This window comes from Hemitrygon akajei, chromosome 6 (genome assembly GCF_048418815.1).
Source record: "Hemitrygon akajei chromosome 6, sHemAka1.3, whole genome shotgun sequence".
Lineage (NCBI taxonomy): Eukaryota > Metazoa > Chordata > Chondrichthyes > Myliobatiformes > Dasyatidae > Hemitrygon > Hemitrygon akajei.
The window spans coordinates 29,355,768-29,371,651 of NC_133129.1; the positions used below are offsets into that span (position 1 = coordinate 29,355,768).

A 15,884-nucleotide genomic window follows, 5' to 3' on the forward strand; every position below is an offset into this window, starting at 1 on the left:
GATCCTTCAAAAAGGACTGAAAGGAAGGGAGGAGAAGCCAGAATAGGTAGGTGGGGAGACAGGAAGAATTAAAAACTGTCAGGTGATAGGTGATTTCAAAAAATTCTGTGTGTGTGTGTGTGTGTGTGTGAGTGTGTGTGTGTGTGTGAGTGTGTGTGTGTGTGTGTGCGTGTGCGCGTGTGCGCGTGTGTGAGTGTGTGTGCGTGTGCGTGTGCGTGTGCGTGTGCGTGTGTGTGTGTGTGTGTGTGCGCGCGTGTGTGTGCGTGTGTGCGTATGTGTGTGTGTGTGTGTGTGTGTGTGTGTGTTTTATTCTTGATTTCTGGCATCTCCAGAATCTCTTGTGTTTATAAAAAGGATCAGCAGTATAAAATCAATCAATAATAGAGTGGCTGATTATTAACCCCTTTAATGCACTTATCTCAAATCCACTGAGTCCATATCCACATTGAAATAAGTTTGTTAACAAAACTGGGTAGAATGAAAGGCATAGTGAATACACGGTTGTCATAGGACCCTGACAGCAAGCAGTTGTTAAGTTAACACAGGGCCAAAGTGATTAATGAAAATCAGGAGACCCCCTTCATGTTTCCAGCATTTTTAAACAGCTGCAGATTTTTTGAAGCAATTTCTTCCTTTTCATATCACTTTTAAAGTTGCACAGAGAATATCTTCCATTTCAACTGATGCAGTAGAATGCAAAGATATACTAGGGGTGATTGATAAGTTTGTGGCCTAAGGTAGAAGAAGTCAGTTATACAGCTCTCCACATGCACATACAGGTCAACGCTTTGAGTGATTATGCAGAAAGTTTGAAGTTAATAACTCATCTCCTTCTACCATAGGCCACGAACTTATCAATCACCCCTGCTGTGGACCACCTCTGGAAGTCCAAGATGCCAACTTCTACAAAGAAGGGACCTGTATGCTCCATGACCGCTGGACTAAGTATGTAAATGTAAGAGAGGACTGTGTTGAAAAATGAATGTGCTAGGTCTTCTAAAATTGACTCCTTCTACCTAAGGCCACGAACCTATCAATCACCCCTTGTAAGAAATAGGGACATAAATTCATAGAGCTATAAAGCTCAGAAACAGGCAATGCAGCCCTTCATATCCACACCAATCATTATTTATATTAATTATAGTATAGATAATATGGATATAGCATTACCTACAATAATTATAGTATAATTATACTACAGATAGTCCCTGAGTTACGAACATCCAACTTATGGACAACTTGTACTTACGAACTGAGGAAGGAGAACGCCATCCGCCATTTTAAGTCAGATTGCGACGCCATCCACCATTTTAAGTCGTTGCCATTGACTTTGTACTTGGCTTAAATTTTTCTTAGTAAGATTCACCCTGACCCCGCCCCCTCCCCCCCGCTCCAGTCGGCTGGTGGCACAGTGAGATCAGTGAGTTCGCTCCAGTGACAGACCGCTCCCGTGGCGGGCTGATGTCGAGCTCGCAACTCGACCTCGTAAAAACAAACACTGCCACCTCCAGTTTAAATCCCCACGCAGAATATTGTGGAGGATCAAATACCCAAACCCAGCACAGCCCCCACTTGTCCCATTTAGCCTGTCTCAGTGTGGTGGTCCTTAAAACACAGCGGACCTCGGGAGCCGGCGGAGTGAGAATAATGAAGCATGTGAAAGGAGCATCCCCAATGAAAGCTACAATTATTACTAAGCAACGCAGTGGTTTAATTATTGGAATACATACATTTCTTAAGTGTTTTATATGCATAGAAAGGTAAAATATATACTATATACTAAGACAAACGTTTGACGAACTGACGCTAAATAATACTGGATGTACTTGTTCCGACTTCCGACTTAAAGACGAACTCAGGAATGGAACTCATACGTAACCTGGGGACTGTCTGTATACTAATCACCCAGCACTTGTCCTATAGACTTGATAGTTCAAATACTCATGTAGATATTCCTTCAACATGCTGACAGTATCTCCATCATACAGTGTTTCAGATTCCATCTATCCTCTGGATGCAAAATTTCTTACCAAGATCCTCTCTGGCTATTACTCTCTTATCTAAAATCTATACCCTCTAGCTTTTGAATTTCACTCTAAGTACCCTGAGTACACCCCTCATAATTTTGCATCCGGTTGTTCCTCAAACTCCGGGACTCCAAAGAACATAAACACTATTTATCTAGCCGTCCTCAAAAGTGAAATACTACACCCCAGCAACATCCTGGTGGATCTTCAATGTGGGAGGGTGGGAGGGAAGAAAGGGTCTTCTTTAGCTGTTATTGTTTTGTTGTTTGCTGTGTCTCATTTTGTTGTGTTCTAAGTTGTTCTGCCGAGCATTGTGGGAATCCCATGTTGGCGCCAGAATGGGTGGCTGCCCCCAGCACATCCTTAGGTATGCTGGTTGCTAAAGCAAACAGCACATTTCATTGTATGCTTTGACGTACGTGTGATAAATAAGTAAATCTGAATCTGAATCTCACCATCTCCAGTGCAATCATGTCCTACTTACGTTGGGGTATTTCTTTTTATTTATTTAGAGATGCAGTGCAGAACAGGCCTGCTGAAGGGTTTCGGCCCGAAGCATCGACTGTTTACTCTTTTCCATCGATGCTGCCTGACCTGCTGAGTTCCTCCAGCATCTTGTGTGTGTTGCTCTGGATTTCTAGCATCTGCAGATTTTCTCTTGTTCATGGCAGAATAGGCCCTACAAGCTCAACATGCTGTACTGCGCGGCAACCCACCGATTTAACCTAGCATAATAAGAGAACACTTCACAAAGGCCAATTAAACTACTAAATGTTATGACTTTGGACTGTGGGGGGAAACTGGAGCATCTGGAGGAAACCCATGCTGTCAAGGGAAGAAAATGCATTCTCCTTACAGGTGACACTCATACCCGAATTGAACTCCAAAGTCTGGAGCACACTGAGCTAACCACTACCTTACCATAGGGGAGGAAGTGGTATCTGTAACTGTTCATAGTACTATAGCTGTGGACTAACCAAGGTTTCATGATATGGCCCCATTAAAGCAGGATAGTAGCACCTCAGATCCAATAAACATCCACTCGCTCTCCTACTGACGCAGTTTGGCTGAACGATTTTTACACAGTGTACAAGATGCAAATCAGCATTCACTGATAGGAATTCGTTGCTTAACAACAGGTGTGCTGAAGGTCCTGTTTCCATGCTCTGCGGCTTTATGACTCCATGACTAATCATGCACAGATGTTAGGACTTACAGTTACCTTGACAATTTAGTGAATACATGGAACAATCTGTCTAAACAAGAGGTCGCAGATCTCCACGATAAAACTCAAGGTCTAATTTGGGAATCAATCTAATTAATAGCGTAGTGTTAACTCCGCTACGGACGGTCCCAAGACAAGATCTGAAAAGAGGACAGTTTGGCAGGGGGCTAGCAAACCCATAAAAACCCAGAGCTACAGAATCACCAACAGGAGCTCGAACAATCTCATCCCTGGGAGAGGAAGGATCTTCACTTGAAGATGAATGCAGTGAAGATGGAAGCTGATCAATTCTTCTATCAGCCCAAGGCAGAGGAAGCTGGCAAGTTGCTTTTGCTGACCTATGCCCCAATAGGGATGATGTGCTTAAGAGAAATACAGTGTAATGTTAACTGGAAGCAAGCAAAGCTATTCAATTGTCGTGAATAGAAACAATTATTGTCTATTTCTGTTTTTGAAAAAACAGACTAATTTCCTCCTTTGTTTTGATAGAATGTATTGTATGGAAGATGACTAGTTGGAACGTTACTTCAACAGAGGAAGCTGAAAATGCACGTATCAAGTAATTCACAAGTTATACTTGAAACGAAACAACATGCGGTTGTTTATTATATTTCCAGTCACAGAAAAGTCAGTAAGTTATTTAGTAAAGGAAGAAGAGATATCAAGAGGACACACATACTCAAATACCACTTTCTTAGGTGGCCACTGAGCCAGTGAGTGTATTTCCAATAAAATGGACCCTGGGTGTACATCATGGTCTTCTGTTGCTGCTGTAGGTTCAATGTATTGTTCATTCAGAGACGCTCTTCTGCACACCACTGTTGTAACGTGTGGTTATTTGAGTTATAGTCGCCTTCCTGTCAGCTTACCCTAGCCTGGCGATTCTCCTCTGCCCTCTCCCTTTGACAAGATGCTTTCACCCACAGTGCTGCTCTCTTGAATTTATTTGTGTTTCACATCATTCACTGTTAATTTGAGAGACTGTTGGGTGTGAAAGTTCCAGGAGATCAGCAGTTTCTGAGATACTCAAACCACCTCATCTGGCACCAACAAGCATTCCATGGTCAAAGTCACTTAGATCACATTTCTTCCCCATTCTGATATTTGGTCTGAACAACAATTGAATCCCTTGGCCATATCTATATGCTTTTATGCATTCAGTTACTAACATATGATTGATTGATTAAATATTTACATTAACAAGCAGGTGTACTTAATAATGTGGTCACTGAGTGTAGTTCTAAGCAAAAATTACTATGATTTGGAATCTACCTTCTAAAAGGGGATGGAAGAAACTAAATGTTTCTAAAGCAATGCAATCATTTTGAAATCCAAAATGAGAAACTGCAGCAAACAACAGCTCTACTTCCTCAGACAGCTAAGGAAATTCAGCATGTCCCAGGTAATTTTTACTGATTTTTACAGTTGCAGCATAGAAAGCATCCTATCTCAGTCACCATAGCTGACATACAGAGCTGTTCAAAGTTCGTAGCTACATATACATAGCAAGGATGCCTAAGACTTTTACACAGTACTGTAGAAATTTTATGTATTGCACCGTACTGCCACAAAAAAAACCCAAAACTCATGACACGTATGAGTGATGACAAACCTGATTCTGATACAGGACTCTATTGTGGACTGAGAGTGGGAAGGGGCCAGGGAACGGGCTATCACGGTTGGGAAAAGGGGAGGGTGCAGGAATCACCAGAGAGACTTCCTGTAATGATCAATAAACCGATTGTTTGGAATCAAATAAACAAATGTTCTTGCCTAGTGTCTCAGCAGTAAGTGTGTCTGCACCCTCGTCACCCCTTACCCCTGGCACTCCTTCTCTGCTACCTCTCCCACACTCCTCCTGTGGCACTCCATCCTCGCCATTCGCAATATCCTTTGCTCCCGCTAACTTTACAAACTCGCTCTTCGTTCCATGTTGACAAATAGAGTACTATGCAAAAGTATTAGGCACCCTAGGTGTGTGTATATATATATATATGTGTGTATACACACACACACACACACACACACATACACACACACCTAAGACATTTACACAGTATTGTACTGTACAAATTGATCTGCCCAAGATCGCAAGTAACTGCAGAGCATTCTGAATGCAGCCCAATCTATCACACAAACCAGCCTCCCTTCCACTGACTCCATCTCCGCTTCAGGCGGGCTCGAGAAAACAGCCAACATAATCCAAGATCCCTCAAACCCTAGTTATTCCCTCTACTTTCCTCTTTTCAAAGAACTTGACGACATGTACCACCAAACGCAAGAATAGCTTCCATTCTGCTGTTAGCAGACTCTTTAATGGATATTTCCAAACGTGAAGTCAAAATCTCTCAATTTGTCAACCTGCACTGGGTGCTCTCTGCAGCTGCAACAATGCGTTTTGCATTATGTTTCTTTTCACTTTCTCAATTAACTTATGCACGGCATAATCTGCAAGCAAACACTTTCACCCTATCTTGTTACATGCGGCAATGTTGAACTCATTGTGAAGGAGGGAGAAATTGACTCACGTGGAGCAGCGGAGGGAGAATGATGAATGATTTAGACAAAATTGGGGGTTGGGTAGAGAAACAGAAAAATGCATATTGCATTTCTGTGCCATGGATAACCTGTCCCAGGACAGTCTGAACAGCTTTAATTCCACTCAAGGGAACCACTTCAGGTTTCAAATATAGAACAGCAATTCCCTGGTCAATTACAAAGTTCTTCTACAACTGACCCTTCATTCATGAATGTCATGCAAAAATTTACACCTAGCAAAGTGGTGATTGAAACACGCAGCCTGAATGACTGAGTGGGAACCCACATATTTGTATGATGACCACTCAGTATCGTATACCATGGCCTAATTGGATTGTGCACAGGTGGAGTTATAGCAATAGTGCTGTTTTATCAATCAGTGGGTAACACTAAAATATCCTTCAATAACACTAAAATATCCTTCAATAAAACTGTGCTGCAGACCAAGCAACTGCCTATGGGAGGTTGGTCTGAATGGGGATGGGAAGGTGGATTGTAATTGAAAGTAGTTGCCCATCATTTAAAACAGGGGTTCCCAACCTTTTGAATGTTATGGAGCAATACCGTTAAACAAGGGTTTGGGAATCTCCGAAGGGATTGAACAATACAAGTAGCCTTATTTCTAAACCAGAAGCAATGCCCTTGTAGTTAGTGCTCATGGTGATAATCACTGTTTTAACCTGTTTACCTCATATTAACACCAGTCCAGGATAATGGAAATAGCATGTCAAGAAAAGTTATTTTAAACATCTATAGAATGTATGCATATATGTGGCGGTGTGCTTATGTGATTCCATACATGTGTGCTGCCTATGTGCATATTTTTGTGATGTTTATGTGTTTTCATGTTGTCAATGGTTCAATAGTTCTAGTTAATATCAGAGAATGTATGCAGTGTATGACCTGAAATTCTTTCTCTTCGCAGACATCCATGAGGAAAAAAACCCCAAAGATTAAATGACAGTAAATGTTAGAACCCTAAAGCCCCTTCTCCCGCTCCCATCCACAAACAACAGTAAAAACACCACCCCTCCCCAAATTGCTCCAGCAAAAGCACCACTCCTCCCGCACTTTCTCCAGCAAAAGCATTAACCCCCACCATTCACCATGCAATCAACAGCAAGTCCCCAATAGACCATGATCTAGAGTCCATCAAAATCTACTGTCTGTCCCAACACTTTGACCTCAGACAGGCCCTCTCTCTCCCACTAGCGAGGGACAGAGAGATATCGCTCCAGCCACAAGGAGAGGGGAGACCAATAGCTCGCTGTTTCAATGTTACAATCTGCCACTTTGCTTTGACCGAATTCCCCTGTCTTGAGGGTCATCAGACTCTCACACACCATCGAGAGAGAGAGAGAGAGAGAGAGAGAGAGAGAGAGAGAGAGAGAGAGAGAGGAAGAGAGAGAGAGAGAGAGAGAGGGGAAGCAGTGTATTTCTTTTGACAGCAGCATAAACCACCTGCCCGCCGTCTTGATGTTTCAATCTCCTGCGACATGGAACTAAACTGTTTCATGGATGAATTGGAAGAAGTTGCCAGGGCCTGCAAACTAATCTGGTGCCATTATTAGCTCCTCTCACTCCACCATATCAATGATTTAATCATGTCTGTGCACCTACTCACATGTGTGCTCGATGACTCGATGACGTGAGCTATACAGGTGCCAGCTTGCCAGAATCGGCTGCCAGCACAAGGGGGCACTGGCACTTCTGTTCCTGCAGAGCCTTCTCTTCACTTCAGCGTTGTCACTCTGTAATGTTCATGTCAAATTCTGCTTAAGTTAAGCCTACCTTCAAAGTCAGACACACATTTGAGTAACTGAATTTGAAGGCAGGCTTAGCATTGAGCAAATTTAGGCTGAGATTAATGCCAAAACTCAGCTGGAAGGAGGAGAAACAGAATGCTGATAGGAGGCCCCAGTAAGCTTCATAAATTTATCAAAGGATATCTCCCAGCCCTTACATATAGAACAAAGAACATTGAATAGTAAGCAGAAAATATATACTTAGTGTGAATTCTGCTCAAAAAATCTCTTCCTGCATTGTTGCTTGACTCTGAAATTTCTAGCACTGTTTTACGTTTCTTGCAGGTTTTGAGCAAAACTGCTTTTTTGCTGTTTTAATATCAGGTCAATCTGCTTTACAGTTACATCTCCAAGGTGACCATTAGGTTGACCAGAATGAAGGTAATTTTAGCATACTTCAATGTGTTATGCGACATAACTGATATGAAAGGGAAAAGTGCTTGGAACCTGGGGAGATAGTTTCTGGCAGATATTTAATGAGGTGGTTCAAGGCACTGTGTGAAGGCCAGATTTCTATTGCGGCGGATAAAGATCCTTTTCACCCAAGGGGTCTATGCCAGGTTATAGAACATAGAACATTACAGGCCCTTCGGCCCACAATGTTGTGCCGACCATGTAACCTATTCTAGAAACTGCCCTAGAATTTCCCTACCGCATAGCCCTCTATTTTTCTAAGATCCACGTACCTATCTGAGAGTCTCTTAAAAGAGACTCCTATTCCCATTCCCAGTTCAATTCTCCCATAAACTACTTTACACATTCCCACTAGTTTCCCCTCAGATTTAACCACTCACTGAGTTCGTGCGGCCGCTCTCCTCGAAACCTGATGGTGTTTTGAGATCTCAGATTTATGTGGTATTGGAATGCTCTTTGTATCTGGCCTCCTTCAGTTTTCGGTGCTTCTTTTCTTATTTTCGACTGGTGGGGTAGCCGACATGTAACTCTTCATGTGAGGGAGAAGTTGAGGTTCGGGGTTTGACGTTGGTGTTTTGCTGTGTGGGTGAATCTGTTAAGACAGGGGTTGGGGGGGGGGTTTGATGTTACTGCCGTTGTTCTTTTCTGTGAGGGAGGAGGCTGGCGATTTGATGTTATGTCACTGTTTTTTTTGCAAGGGAGGGGGTTGGAGTTTGGGGGTTTTTTGGGGGTGTGGTAGTTAGGTTTATGTGCAAGGGAGGGTGTGGGGGTTTGGGGGGGGTTGCGAGTTTTGTTTCCTTTACTTTTTTGTGTCGGGGGGTAGTGATGACTTTTCTTTTCAACAGCTCTGTGTATTTTCTGTGCTTCATGGCTTTCTGGCGAAGACGAATATCAGAGTTGTATTGTACATGCATACTTTGACAATAGCACGAACCTTTGAACATCATAGACAAATTAAAGTGCCAATTAACTTCAAACGAGCACCTCATAAGGATGTGGGAGGAACCTGAAGCACCTGGAGGAGAAGCTCACAGCGACAGAACGAACCTGCAAACTCCACACAGAAAGCAGTGGAGGTCAGGTTTGAACCAGGATGACAGGAACTCTGAGGCAGTAGCTCTCCTGGCTGCACCTCTGTGCCATCCTAGCATCAATGGAAGCCAAGCTTGGTTACATTGTATCTTCAGGAAACCTATTTGCACAATCTTCCACATAATCATAATAATTAGCTTTGCTTTTTCATTTGAGTAATGAACTTGCATATGGCCAAGATTATGGAGCCTGAGACATGAGAACTGCTTCTGCAGGCTTATGTCAATATACTATTTGGCATTTCAGCAGACTGGTCTATTCATGTTGTCTGCGACTCTTGATTATGATATCAGTTTCAAGTGCACTAAAACACTAATAAGCAGGACTAAGAATAGAATTTTATAATTGTTTTGACTACTGATATAATATTGCCAAGTTAAAATAAGCCCAGAAACAGATGGGAACTGCTAAAACTCATAGAAAGCTTTCTACCCCATCGCTGACTCCAGACCTCCCGGGGAAAGGTCAGGTTGTTAGGCTTACCTGCATTAGTAACATATGGACATGTTTGGATTATAGGAGATCTCAGGCTAGCAGTCTAAGTAGTGAAACCAATGAGCTACATATCAATTCTCTGTAGAATTCACAACATACTCAGCTTTATGCGTTTTATTCGAGAAGGTACATTTTGATACGTCCTTGACTTAGTTCTTTGCTTATAAGTAAATCCTAGATTTTTTGCCCATATTATAAACTGTGAGCATTACCAGAGGATCTTGTGATCACTTTTATGCTGTCTAAGATATCTACATCTACACTGAGTGATCCAGTGTAAAAAATGTCATTTAAACAGTGGGTGAATTTTCTCTTGTTTGTGAATCAATGCATTTCTCACCTGCTTGCTGTCTTCAGCATAGATGGACTCAGTATCCGCTTCCAATACCTCCCTATGTGGATTCACTGCACCCAGAAGTGCCTTCTCTTCTTGCACATTCACTGTCACCTTTAGCTTCCAAGGACCCTTCTTGGCCACTTCCTCTATTTCGCATCTGCATAACATCTCAATCCAAATGCCATATTTTCTCGAAACATAGCATCTGTTTCCATAAGCTAGCCACTGTCACAACTATACCACTGCATCTGAGCCTCACCACCACAATTCTGCTCCATAGCCATTGATTGCATCTTACATTCTAAGAATTCCCTGAAACGAAACCAGATGAACCACAACTTCAGTACTTTAAATGACTTTGAGTTGCATTTTCCACCAGGCTATCAGACTGATTAACTCACGCTGATTTGAGTGTACTTCTATGTTAGATTGACTATTCTATTTATTATAAATTACTATGATAGCACATAGCACATAACGTCTCCATCTAAATTTTTACTCCTCATCTATGTGAAGAATGTAAGAAATAAGCAACACACACAAAATGCTGGTGGAACACAGCAGGCCAGGCAGCATCTATAAGGAGAAGCACTGCCGACATTTCGGGCCGAGACCCTTCGTCAGGAGATTAAATAATTTGTCAGAAATAAAGTCATTTCAGTTTGGATCTCATGTCTATACAATCAACGAAAACATCAACTGTCACATTGCCCATTCAGTCTCTGCTTCATTTCTTTCGGCCATTCGTTTGTTACCTCTACACTCAACAATTCCAGTGTGGCTCAAACTGAAGTTCTACTTTCCATCAATTTAAATATCACTTAAGATCATTCAGAATTCTGCTGCCTGGAGAGGAGACCAGAGGTCCATGAGCAATTCCTCAGTAGGGGATTAGAGAAAAGGAGGGTAACTTTAAATTATCATTTCAGTACATTTGTCCAGGTACCAGCACATATATGCCATTACAAAGAAGACAAGATCTCTATTTTCTTAGAAGTTTGTGCAAATTTGGAATGTTATCCAAAACTGACAAACCACTATAGTTAAGTATCTTGACTTGCATAATAGCCTGGTGTGGAACCACCAATGTCCATGAACTAAAAAACCTAAAGAAAGTAGTGGATTCAGTCCAGTTCAACACAGGAAAAGTCCTCCCCACAATTGAGCACATTTACAATGAGCATTGATACAAGAAAGCAGCATCCATCATCAAGGACCCCCACCATCTAGGCCATGCTGTCTTCTTGCTGCAGTCATCTGGAGTAAGCAGAGCAGCCTTAAGTCCTACACCACCAGATTCAGGAAAAGTTACTACCTTTCAGCTATCAGGCTCATGAACCAGTGTGCATAATTCACTCACCTCAGCACTGAACTGATTCCTCAATCAAGGACTCGCTCTCCTGAAATTAACAACCCATGTTCTCAATATTATTTATTATTTGTATTTGTATAATTTGCCTTCTTTTGCACATTGGCTACTTGCCCACCTTTGTGTGCAGGTTTTCATTGATTCTGTTATGTTTCTTTGTATCTACATAGAAGCATAGAAAACCTACAGCACAATACAGGACCTTCAGCTCCAAAATTGTGCCGAACGTGTCCCTGCCTTAGAACTATCTAGGCTTTACCCATAGCCTTCTATTTTTCTAAGCTCCATGTAGCCATCCAGGAGTCTCTTAAAAGACCCTATCGTTTCCGCCTCCACCACCACTGCCGGCAGCCCATTCCACGCATTCACCACTGCCTGTGTAAAAAACTTACCCCAATATCTTCTCTGTACCTGCTTCCAAGCACCTTAAAACTATGCTCTCTTGTGCTAGCCATTTCAGCCCTGGGGAAAAGTCTCTGACTATCCACACGATTAATGCATCTCATTATCTTGTACACCTCTATCAGGTCATCTCTCATCCTCCGTCGCTCCAAGGAGAAAAGGTCAAGTTCACTCAACCTGTTCTCATAAGGCACGCTCCCCAATCCAGGCAAAATCATTGTAAATCTCCTCTGAACTCTTTATATAGTTTCCACGTCCTTCCTGTAGTGAGGCGATCAGAAATGAGCACAGTACTCCAAGTGCGGTCTGACCTGGGTCCTATATAGCTGCAACATTACCTCTCGGCTCTTAAACTCAATCCCACAATTGATGAAGGCCAATGCACCGTATGCCTTCTTAACAACAGAGTCAACGTGCGTAGCAGCTTTGAGTGTCCTATGGACTCGGACCCCAAGATCCCTCTGTCCTCCACACTGCCAAGAGTCTTACCATTAATGCTATATTCTGCCATCATATTTGACCTAACAAAATGAACCACCTTAAATTTATCTGGGTTGAACTCTATCTACCACTTTTCAGCCCAGTTTTGCATCCTATCAATGTTCCGTTGATAGCCTTCCAAACTATACACAATACCCCAACCTTTGTGTCATCAGCAAATTTACTAATCCATCCCTCCACTTCCTCATCCAGGTCATTTATAAAAATCACAAAGAGTAGGGGTTCCAGAACAGATCCCTGAGGCACACCACTGGTCACCGGCCTCCATGCAGAATATGACCTGTCTACAACCACTCTTTGCCTTCTGTGGGCAAGCCAGTTCTGGATCCACAAAGCAATGTCCCCTTGGATCCCATGCCTCCTTACTTTCTCAATAAGCCTTGCATGGGGTACCTTATCAAATGCCTTGCTGAAATCCATATACACTACATCTACTGCTCTTCCTTCATCAATGTGTTTAGTCATATCCTCACAAAAATCAATTAGGCTCGTAAGGTATGACCTGCCTTTCACAAAGCCATGCTGACTATTCCTAATCATATTATGCCTCTCCAAATGTTTATAAATCCTGCCTCTCAGGATTTTTTCCATCAACATACCAACCACTGAAGTAAGAAGTCTACTGTGTCTACTGAAGTCTACTGTGCATTCCCACAAGAAAATGAATGTCAGGGTAGTATCTGATGATGACACCAGTACTTTGATATTAAATTTACTTTGAACTGTGATCTTAACCAGGAATGATTGTGTTTACCATATGACATAAAGAAAATAATGGTACTGGAAAAGGCAGTAAAGATTCTGGGTGGTACCAGAAATGTAAAATTATTAGTTGTCAGAACTGGGATTCACTTGTTCTTGAAAAAGAAGGTTAAGCATAGAATATAGAACACAGAATATTGCAGCACACCACAGCACAGGCCCTTCAGCCCATGATGCGTAAACTCCATCCCCTTCAATGTGTTCCTTGAGATCAATCTCCTTGATAACTCTTTTGGTTATACAATACCCAACCTTATACCTAACATCTTCTAAGTGACTCAAGAATCAAGACATTTACATGCAATGTGGACATTTTTTTAATTCTCTATGTGATGTCAATTTACGTCATCATATAATGGACATTTCTGAAAGTACAGGTTGAGTACCCATTATCTGACATTCCAAAATCCAATTTGTTTTTATTTGTGACATGATGTCACAAATATTCATTCCACAAGGTGCTGGGGAAGATTCCCAGGCAATGTGCAGATATCTTTGCACATCACAAAACAGTACTGAGGAGTGACCTCACTTATGTAATGAGCAGAGTTAATGAAAAGAAGAACAACATTGCATACAGCAAAAAAAATGAAGATCTCGAACGTGTATTGAACGAATGAATTTGTCAGCACAGGAGTGAAGATATGCTGCTTAATGGTATGCTGCTCATGAAATGAGTAAAGATCTATCACAACAAACTGAACATTGAAGGCAATTGTGAACATTCAGCAGGCTGGTTGCAGAAATTTAAGAAAACACTCGACAGTAAATCTTTAAAGATTATAATTTTTTTAAGATAAAGCATCTAATTATGAAGCAGCAGAGAAATGTATTAACGAATTAGCAAATGATGAAAATCTAACACGAGAATAAGTCTGTAATGCTGATTGTTTTTATAGCTTACATAAAATGTAAAAAAAAGTAAAATCCTAAGACAGTGTACTGCAACCTTTTAATCAGGTGGAGACTGAAAGCCTGCCATTGTTTGTTGTTGTACAACAGCTGATTTAGGTTTTCTCCTGATGCTTCTGTGTTGCTCTTGTTAGCCTGCACATATTAAATATTTGTTATATTAATGGTATGAAATAATCTTTACTGTTAACTACATATGTATGATAAACAAGTGTAAGACAAAGACTGCTTGCAGGCAGCACATATATTCAGCCGAAAATGTTGGCAATCCCAAGCTAAATAATTACATATTTCAAAATCTGAAAAAAGTCTGAAATCCAAAACACTTTCAGCCCCAAGCATTTCAGATAAGGAGTACTCAACCTGTAATAACTAATAATATATCCGTACATATATACATGTATTTGAACCTCCAGGTTTTTGAAAGTACTGTTATGTGCTTCCTATTTCTATAGGGAAGTATAACTAATATTGAAGAAAGAAAATATAGAGATAGGTTTATGTCCTGTTGAGCTGAGAGCTAATACAACATAGCAGGTCATTCATCTCATACATAACTTTATCTACAGTCATAAAATTAGCCTAATATAAACCAGATAAGTTCTATAAAGAGTTGAAAGCTGGATGGTTACGGAAAGGATCTTTCTTCCATAGTCCTATCTTGGTGACATGTATGATGCTGTATTTTTGGACGATGTTGTCAAGGAAAGACTTGAGGAGAGAAATAGGATGAATCCTTTGGGAAACCAGTGCTAATGGTCGAAGCTCCTTATCTATTTGGCCAGCAGGAAAGCACTATTCCTTCCAGCTGGACAAAGATATTGGAGGGTGATGTTGCAGTCAGTTGTTTCATAGTCAGTAGGTAGGAAAAATATGCATTAATTCAATCAGCATATTAACGAACAAGTACCTATGCTGCACTGTTGATTGTGAAATGCAGATACCTTAGAAAGCACTTAAGGCCTCAAAGGCTCCAGTGATACTTAGAATCTGATATAGACAAAATCCACGATTCACAGTACTGTGCAGAAGTCTAACGCACAAATATATAGCTAGGGCACCCAAGACTTTTGCACACTACAGAATTAGTTAACATGGAGTGGAGAGCGAGTTTGTAAATATGTTGGGAATCGTGAGTGTGGATCACTACAAGTGGGGTATGGGACAGGTGGCAGAGAAGGTTTGACAGGGGAGGCTGCAGACACACCCAGCACTGTGACACCAAGGAAGTCATTTGATTCCAAACAATTAGTTTAATAATCATTACAGAATGTCTCTCGGGTGCTTCCCAATCCCTCCCCTGTCCTTTCCCCTTTTCCCAACCATAATTCCCCTCTCCCTGCCCCTTTCCCATTCTCAGTCCACAATAGACACCGACATCAGAATCAGGTTTATCATCACTCAACTTTTCATGAAATTAGTTCATTTTTGCAGCAGCAGTTCAACACAATATATAAAATTACTTCAGTATTGTGCAACAATCCTATATATATGCTATATATTGCTATATATATGTGCCTACGACTTTTGCACAGTACTGTATGTATGCAAAATAATTACATCAAAGGTATATCAACACATGACTTTTGCCCCAGGGCTCCAGACACCTGGGTTCAATCCTGACTTTTAACATCGTCTGTGTGATTTTCCTCCAGGTGCTCTAGTTTCTTGCCACATCCCAAAGCTGTGCAGGTTGGTAGGTTAATCAAGCAAAATATTTTATCCTTTGTTTGTGGGTGAGTAGTATAATCTGTGCCTGAGGAGATGATGAGAAACTGGCATGAATAAAAATTGGGATAATATAGGAGTGTGTGTGGTTAGCACAAGCGCAGTGGGCTGAAGGATCTGTTTCTGCATTATATCTCTGTATGAGCCAATGACTCTCTATGACTAAAAATATAAAATTACAAGAGTACATTTTGAACTTTGCAGAATATGGTTCAACTAATTAAATTGCTGCTCTAAGATCACTTACAATTCAAACATATATGTTTATAATGTAGGA

General features: G+C 41.3%; 1 protein-coding gene and 1 long non-coding RNA gene across 2 annotated transcripts in view; one reads left to right on the top strand and one right to left on the bottom strand.

Moving 5' to 3' along the window:
- The window catches only part of vegfc (vascular endothelial growth factor c), a 207,785-nt gene that overhangs the window by 128,201 nt on the left and 63,700 nt on the right, over positions 1-15,884 (bottom strand). The gene's annotated exons all lie outside the window — the stretch shown is intronic.
- Positions 3,285-4,001, top strand: LOC140728700 (uncharacterized). The gene is made up of 2 exons (XR_012099155.1): positions 3,285-3,571; positions 3,742-4,001. It is a non-coding gene; the product is annotated as an uncharacterized lncRNA (long non-coding RNA).